The sequence below is a fragment of the Achroia grisella genome, unplaced genomic scaffold, assembly GCF_030625045.1.
Source record: "Achroia grisella isolate CSIRO2021 unplaced genomic scaffold, CSIRO_AGI_Agris_v1 utg808, whole genome shotgun sequence".
Lineage (NCBI taxonomy): Eukaryota > Metazoa > Arthropoda > Insecta > Lepidoptera > Pyralidae > Achroia > Achroia grisella.
This window is the reverse complement of record NW_026713029.1, coordinates 877,367-886,828: the sequence shown is the minus strand read 5'-3', so window position 1 is coordinate 886,828 and position 9,462 is coordinate 877,367.

Genomic DNA, 9,462 nt, shown 5'->3' with positions numbered 1-9,462 from the left:
TGGCGTCCAGTACATGGCGCATTATCCAAATAACGGATACGGAATTTAGGATAAGTATAATAAAAAATATTTGGTTAAAAAGAAAATATGCAAAAAAAAAAAATAGTATACACGTTGGCCAATTGATTTTTTAATCATAAATCTACGTGCAATTTTTCCATTATCTTTCCAGGGAAATAGAGCCGCCATTTTAATAATTATTCAGAAATATTGTAATTTATTTAATTACTTTTGAAAATTGACGGATATTGCAGACGTGCCCGACATTGAGTTTGATAAAATAATCTACACACGGCCGCCAAGTTGCCCATATAGAAACAATGGTGGAGTGCGCTTTTTTCGAACTATTCTAATGCTGTTGGCTGCAGTTGGGCTTCATAACTACAACGAACGATAGAGGCCGAGTGCGAGATACTTCCAACTCGAGAAAGGACTTAAGAGTTGCTGAACGTCAACTCCTCCCTGACGGATACGACTGTTTAGTCTGGGGACACCGACCGAGGGTTCGGCCTGTTGTACTTTCAATTCCCGTTTGAATTGGGGAATCACAATGGTAAACGCCCAAGATCGCTTTCTAGAATGCCTCATTTGTGGCCAAATCATAATCATTATTATTATCATCTCCATACTCATATTTCTTAACTAATAAAGGCTGGTATACTACTATCCCTAACAATTTGTCTAATAAGGCAATCTAGGACGCCACAGCTTCTGATATAGCCACAGATTATGTGACCGTGTGTAGCTGCTTTAAGTGAGAGGTGAATTACCGACAAGGGCGGCAAAATAAACGACTGTGATTCCTATGATAATATTTTATTACATGGCAACATTAATTTTGCGTGACGTGCATTGCTAGTTTTATCAAGATTCCATTCTAGACGTTCGGTCGGTCACGACGATGTCACGGCGAGGTCGATACGATGTAGTATCACTTACAAACGCGTGACTAGATATAGTAATATAAATGGCTCTACTGATGTCTGCAGAGGTTATTGATATGGCTCGGTGGTCTAGCGGTTTAGCACACCGCCTTACTTTCGATGGTCGCGTATTCGATTCCTCGCACATCTATACATATAAATAAAATTGAAGTGTCTATTTGTAATATAGAAATAACCGTTTTTATAGATAACATTTTTTACAATTTTTGTCTGTCTGTTTGTTCCAGCTAATCTCTGAAATGGCTGGACCGATTTTGACGGAGTTTTTATTGGCAGATATAAGCTGATATAATAAAGGATAATTTTAGAAAAATAAAGTTAAATTCCACGTGGGCGAAGTCGCAGGTACAACTAGTTACTATATATATAAAAGTCACTCATAGATCTCAATATGATACGATATATCCGATATTGCCAATATCTTTTAATACTTTTGTATACATAAAGCAACACGCAGGTTTTTTGCTCATTCTTATTGCGATGAGTCTGCGTTCCGGAGGAATTGTATCCTCAAATAATAAGACGTCCAGAATGAGTGGTAAAATGTAAATAATATGACTATTCAAAAGAGCTTATATTAAGTTTATTTCAATATAGTTTATTTCCATTTCTATAGTGTTGATTCGTGTATCCAATACCGTCTTTACCATAAGGGCACACGGGGCTCGTGCCCAGGGCCCCCATTCTCAGGGGGCCCCCGAAGGACTGACAATTTTTCTCACACATTTAATCTCAAAAGATTTTTGTCGGGCACACTACACTTTTTTCACAAATCAGTAATGTTATCAGAAGGTATTTACAAGGCATGTACTACGCTATTATACCCATTACTTCGCCTATCCTTCTTCTTTTTTGCTTTCCAAAAGGGCCCGATTTCTTGTGTGCCTAAGGGCCGACGACGGTGCGTATATCAGTCAATTTGTAGAATACTATTTTTATTACTGCATTTCATCGAATATTTCAACTGAAATGACTAACCAAACGTATTATTATTAAAACCACGTAGACACGTTCTGTTCATAGATACCAAATATAATTGAAATTCGTAATGCAATGACGAATTATTGCGAACTGTGTATTATACATGAATACTAACGCGGTTTTTTCTCAACATATACAATTCCCACGATATGACTCTATATCGGTATCTAATCATATTGCGGTATGCATGATAATATTTTGCTTTATATTTTTTTGTATTTTTTTTAAATTACTCATTTATATTAGTGCACAGTCAACAATCTTTCTCTACACAACTTATGGTTGACTGGTAGATAACACCGCCAGGTATTAAGTCCGCCATATGTACACATTGTTTTTGTGCATTAAAGTTAAATAAATAACTTATAACATTTGTTATGGATGATAATGGAATGGTGCACCCGCCTGCGCTAACGGTTTGCGCTGGCGAAGCACCAGTGGAGGAAGATAAGAGAGCATGAGGTCGGATCAGTGAGCCTCTCGTGGTAAATTCACCAGGAATTTCTCATTATGGTTTCCGGGGGAAAGTAAGGTGACGTGGTATATTGCGAGCAATGTGGTTATTATATTAGTCCACACTACTAACCCCTTCCCCCAACTTCTAATATTTTGCATAAATATCATATCGTAAAAATATGAATATAAAAAACTTGGCGTTCATAATCGGCTAAAATGTCCTACATGAATAAATGATTTTTCATTTGATTTGATTTGATCTGATGAGGTAATAGCAAAAGGACCTTCAGCGGCGCGCCGTTGTCTTGTTAGTATTAATTACACGCTTACCACTCTATTGGATGTGAATATACATTTATGAGTTCATGTTAGAAATGGAGAATTTAATATGAAATTTAATTTGTATGTAAAATTGAAATGATTTTTCGTATATAAATTGTGTATATTTATAATTTGCATCATAGGTTCACTAAATTAAAAAACATGAGAGTTTATAATGGTTATTATTATGTTAATAATAGGGTAAAAATGACACTAGTCTGTTTGTTACGTTTTTAAGATTAAATTGTAACACAACAATGAGAACATTTTTATATAAAATATATTTTTTAATAAAAGACTATCTGTATACCGAAGAAGCAGATGAAGTCGTCGACTAAAGCTAGTATTACAAACGTGTCAAAAAGCAAAGTAAATCGCAGTAAATAATAATGATGGCTTCATTACTATTTCTGCTTAAAAAGAATTAAATAATGTTAAAAATTCTTATATTATATTATAAGTGTGTACTTTGGACTGAATGTACCGGACAACGCCGTAGGATACAATAAGTCAGGTAAGAATCCGTAAAACAAAAAAAATTTTACCGAACCGTTCTTTTGTGCCCACCTCAGTCGCCAGTGCAAATGAATTGTGTAAAGATATTCGTCAGTTGTTGTTATTTCGCGGAACTGTTTGGTTAGGTTAATACACCTGCTGTGAAATACTTGACCAGTGTACAAAGAGCTGTAAAATCTGTTGTGTACACTCTAAGAATAGCTTCGAACAATGGGTCTTGTCATAATGGACAACGAGATCTTGTGACCATGGTGTTACCTGGCAAAGGAAACCGCGACCTAGAAACTGTGCTGTGTCTTTAGAATAGCAAATAAGCTGACGGCCCACCTGATCGTAAGAGTTTTTTTATTATGAATGATAATGGAATAATTTTCCTGCCTAACGGTTTACACTGACAGGGCACCAGTGAAGGATAAAATGAGTAAAGTCAGGTTAGTAAGCTAATCATGGCAAATAGCAATTTACCAAGATGGTTTCCAGGGGGTAATGTAGCCCCAAGCAATGAAGTTATTAGTCCACATTACCTACTAACAATCCACTTCAACAGTCCCCATGACCAGCACTTCGGACATCACGTTATCACGTGATACCACTCTAAGGGATGTCATGCCTCTTATCCTGTAACTTCACTGCTTAATCTACACCTTACAACTAAATACAGCTTTTTTTATTACACACTGCGACCTACATAGATCTATTGTGCGCGCCCTTTTTCACAGTTAGCTACCTAGACCCGTCAATGACAAGAATTGAAGGATATTCTTAGGAGCGATGGTTTTTATGTGCTCAGGTTAGAGTGTGTATTTTTCAAAGGAGATAAGATTATGCATGAGTGGGCTACAAACACATAGGATGATAGTAGCACTTCCTCTTCAGTTTAGCATAATCTGTAGATTAAACGCAGCTTACAAACCAAACTGCACGGTGTCTGAAAATGTGGGACTGAGGTAGGTACCATCGCTGACGACTTTTTAAAGTCTACCTCTGGTAAAGTACAATACAATATAATTCAATGGGTTTTGTCATAATCGTCAACAAGATCTGTGACCATGGCATAACCTAGCAAAGGAAACCGCGACCTAGAAACTATGCGATGTTATTGGTAAATTTCCTTCATCTCGTCAAGTAATTTTCATATAACTGTAATTATATCTGCATATTTGTAGTTGCAAAGCGCATTTAGTTACCGTTGGGACTTCCTTTATATACTCCGTCACTACAATTATTCGATTAAAACAATAATTCATGTAGTACATTGAATGTCAAGAATTATGTATTAATCACTTTTGCCCTACCATCCAGCTAAGTGTATAGATTCAATTGAGAAAAAGCGCAAAAGAATTCAACCGAATTTCAGTATGTTAACATTGTTTATATATATATATAGCTGTCTATGTTTAACATATTAAGAGACGGCCTCGATGGTCTGGCGTTTTAGCATACCCCTTACACTACTTCTGATGGTCGTGGGTTCTATTTCTCGCAAGGTACAAACATTTGTATTCATGGGTACGATTGTATCAGTCTGGGCGTTTACTATATATATTATGTATGTATTTACAAAACAAAAAGAGATGTATTATTTGTATTTATACCAGTTGTCTAGTACCCATAAAAATATATTTATGTATACTACATAATGTTACAAATAATATAAACGAGAAAGTTCGTGAGTATGGATGGATGTTGGATGTTTGTTACACTTTCATGCAAAAACTACGTGAACGGATTTCGATAAAACTTTACAGTAATATAGCCTATACATCGGAATAACACATAGACTAAACATTTCATGCAGATGAAACCGTGGGCATATTTTGTAATATTTCGTTACGTGATCAATTTCTTTCTGTTTAAAAAATCTATGAAATATTAATGTATTTATAATTTTAATTTCCAGGCGAGAGAGAGAGAAGCGAGGAGAACGATTTTTCAAGAAAGATTACAGGATTAAGACATTGAAAAATATATTAAGGTGGGAATATTTTAATAAGATTTATGAAATCTATAACGGTGATGATGTTAAAGTGAGTTAAGCCAATAAATAATTAGTAATAAAAAAGGTCTAATATATACATCAACATCGTACAGAATAACAGAGTAATCTTACCTAGAGAAATTACTTCATCTGAGGTATTCATTTTATATATTCTTTATTGCACAGATATTACATTAATTGTATAATTTAGAGACAATGTGAGCAAAGATTTTGTTGAAACTTCAGAGTAATTTTATTTGTTTATAAATTACTATTTATTCCTATTAATACTATAATTGATATATAATACATAATAAAAATATATGAATACTTATGTTATTCTTAATAAAAGATAAATATGATTTTATAGTCTTTATCTCTAATGTATTTCTATATATTGTTTATATTATATGTACGTATTTAAACATTTTCTTTTCAGTTATTTTCTTGATTTAAAAATGTAGTAATGCTCCAATAGTTTATATTGAGATTATACTTTTTTTTCAATATCTTATATGTAACTTTAAATGAAGTCAGTTGCCACATGTAATTTTCATCACAGATAACTAAATAGATAGAATATACTTTATTTATAACATACAGTAAAGATAAGGCATAAACAATGTATTAAAGAAACATGTGTAGTTACAATAAGGCGGCCTAATTTCTTAAAACTTAATAGGTTATCAGTGTACGTCAGAAAAATAACAGCCTGGAAGAAAGTCATCGTAAGCCTGAAATCATCGGTGAAGATTTATAGATCGGTTAATTATCTTTGGTTATCTAGCTGTATGAGTTTTATTGACATCATAAAGCTAGGTTACCGGAGTTAAGTGCCATCTTTGACTACGAGTTTTACGTCATATCCGGATATGAAGAAATATAAGATAGAAGAAAAAAGAAGAATATCACATATATCTGGCCATAAGAAAACTGTTAAAATACATAAAAAAAAATATTATCTTATTAATATTATAAACGCGAAAGTTTATAAACGCAAAATCCATTTTGTAACTCTCTCAAGAATTACAAAATGGTATTTGATGAAACTTTAATATTGTAGCTTATGCATCAACCTATGTGTTAGGCTATAATTTAAAAAGATATAATATAAATTGGTATTGCGCGGGTCTTAGCCAGTTACTTATGTTTGAATTTAGAACATGTCTCAATAATACATACAATAAAAACTATGTAACATTATCTTATCTGTGATATTATTACTGATATATACTTACATTACGAAATGCTTTTCAGAGTTTAATATTATTACTTACATTTGAATTTAGAATAAGTCAAACATGGCGGCAAAAACTTTAGCTGTTAAAGTTTTTATTGTTTTTTTTTTATAAAATTGGCATTGAATACCACATTTGTAAACTCTTAAAAACTTTACAACGAAACACGTGTACCCGATTGATTATACATATGTATATATGACCATATGTTTATATTATTTTTAAGTCACGTATTCATTATCCAATTGGCAGTTTACTGAATGACCAAACAAAAGAAAAAATTCTCATACAACTGACTTGGCGTCAAAAATGAGTGAGAATGATGCAAGAGCCAACGTAGACCAGATTTAGATTTATCACAAAGTCTAAATTATTAAAACATATTTATGGACATGTCGTGATAAAAAAAACAACTAAATTAAAAATGATACAGTGTAATATAAGGAAATTACTTTTTAAATTAGATTAGACAATAGATCATCTTTTTATTTTTATGGGACATAATCATAGATCTTGATTGAGGTTATAATTCGACGACATGAAAGGGTGTTTAAAAAATACGAATAATAAAAAAAAAAGATAAGGTTTAATGAAGGGATAAAAGAGCAAATAAATTAAATCTGTTAAGTTGACCCTTTCTTATACGATAAATTCGGAAATGTGCTTTTTTCAGTATGTTTGTTATCTTTTCACGTTAATAAGGCCCTTTGAACCTGTAATATGAACTACCTTACCACCCGGTAAGGTAGTGAATATTACAGGTTATGAAGGTATGATATCTCTTTTTCGGACTACTCTAATGCTGTTGGCAGCAGCTGGCCTTTACAGCTTCACCGGACGTTAGGGGGTGCAGATGGCACTCCAAACCCGCGGAAGGACTTATGGAGCGGCTGAGGGCCTACTCCTGCCTGACGGATACGACTTTAGTCTGAGGGCACCACTAGGGGTTCGAACCCCGGCTCAGGCCGTCGTAATATCGATCCCCGTTTGAATTGGACCGGGGGTCGATCGGAGGGGCTATGATATCTCAATCTTCCGGAATAACAATCACTAAGGTTACGTGATAACGTGATGTCCATAGTGCTGTCCATGTATATAATGGTTATCGCTTCTTTACAGCTTGCTTGTCATTCCAACTACAAAAAAAGGAAATACGAGTGTCTTATGCAAAGAAAAGAAAGATTGTTTAAAAAATAATAATTATGTGCTTGAATATGTATATATAAAAAAGATACGAATAAATGAAGGATAGGAAGTAGCAAACAAAGCAGTAACTTTAAATCGGCCTCGGTGTTCTAGCAGTTTAGCACACCGCTTTACTACCGATGGTCGCGGGTTCAATTCCTCTCATAGTGCAAACTTTTCTATTCAAGAGTATGTGTATTCTATTAGAGTCGTTAGAGAGTTGAGTTGTTATTCTACTAGAGTGTGTGTGCTTGTATCGTCCTGGATATTTTCTATGTGTCATATATGTAAATTTTAAGAAATTTAATCTGTATTTCTTATGTTTTGGGAATGTGGTTCCTAACATACGGTTTACGGTGACAGGATTGCATCTAATTTGTACACTGTGTAATTTATTATTAGTTAGTAATCTTTATTTGTTTTTATTGCATACTCGTTAGATATGTTTTTTTCCTATAATACAATGAGTTCTATCACTACTTTCTTTCTATACGTTTAGTTTCTTTCCAGAATAGGAAGATATCCGGTCTAGATGATGTAAGACGTAACCTATCTCTAGTGATTTTATAATCCTTTTTGTACGTATAGATTAAAAAACTCCAGGTTGAATCCAGAGCTGATATTGATAAATATAATATTATTTAATATGTACTTTAAAATTACTAATGATCTAACTTAAGATGGCTTCCTACCCTGAATCACTTCGCGCTACAACGCAGGAAAGATTTTGTATCGTCTAACCGAGTCGTACTATCCGTTTTTTCTCATCCTCAAGCTTAGTTTGAGTTGTGCACGGAGTCTGCAATAAGACCGTAATCGTATTAAGAAACTAACTGGCGTCGACTTGTCGACGTAGTTTTATAATGTACCTCGTTTAGGAGCTTGTCTTTAGACTAATGTATGGATTTAGTATAAATGTAAAAATAATGTAATATTAAGATAGTATATTTGATCGCTCTTTGCTTCATACTAGGTATCTATAGCTATGCCTTTAAAAAAATTGAGACTCTGGTTCAAATTCCCGCGATTGAATAGAAATAGATATAATCTTTATTCAAATAAACTCGATACAAGCATTTTTGAATGTTTATTTTTTTATTCTACTACTCATTCGGAGAGCAGACTCATCACAAGAACGAGCAAGGAACTAGCGTTTTGTTCTTTTAAATAAATGTTATTTAAAATAAATATTAAAATTGATACGTATACATATAATAGTACATATATATTGATATAGACTCTCATGTTTGAATAGTTTTTTTTGTTCTACTACTCATCCGTAATTCAGATACAGCCAAAAAGAATTAACAAGAATATTGCCTGTTTTTCTTAAACAAATATTTTTCACATTTATATTTTTAAATATGTGCGAATACGAAATATTAAATCGCATTTATTCATAAGAATTAAATATATAATTATACGAGCCAGTCAAAAGTAAGTACAATAAATTAGTCGTAGTTATAAGAGCAGGTCAATCCTCACAAGCACCGTTCACGAGTATAATGTATGAGGTGGACTGTGAAAATTAATATGCATGGATACCTCAGTCTGTATTTTGAATAAAAAAGAGTAAAATCTTGTTTAAATTTACTTATATTGTAAGTCATTTTTATATAATATCAGTGTATAAAATACATGGTAATGGGCGTGATGTGAATTTCTATATATTCTTATAAAAATATATTGGTTTCTGTACTGTGTATAAACTTAAATGCCAAATTTCCAACTACTCTGTCCCATCATTTTCTTACAAAGTGGTATAAAGTCTTTTCTTCACATATTATTATGTTAATTATCTCTTACTTTCTTGCTACATTGTCTTTTTATGTACTTGTATTTC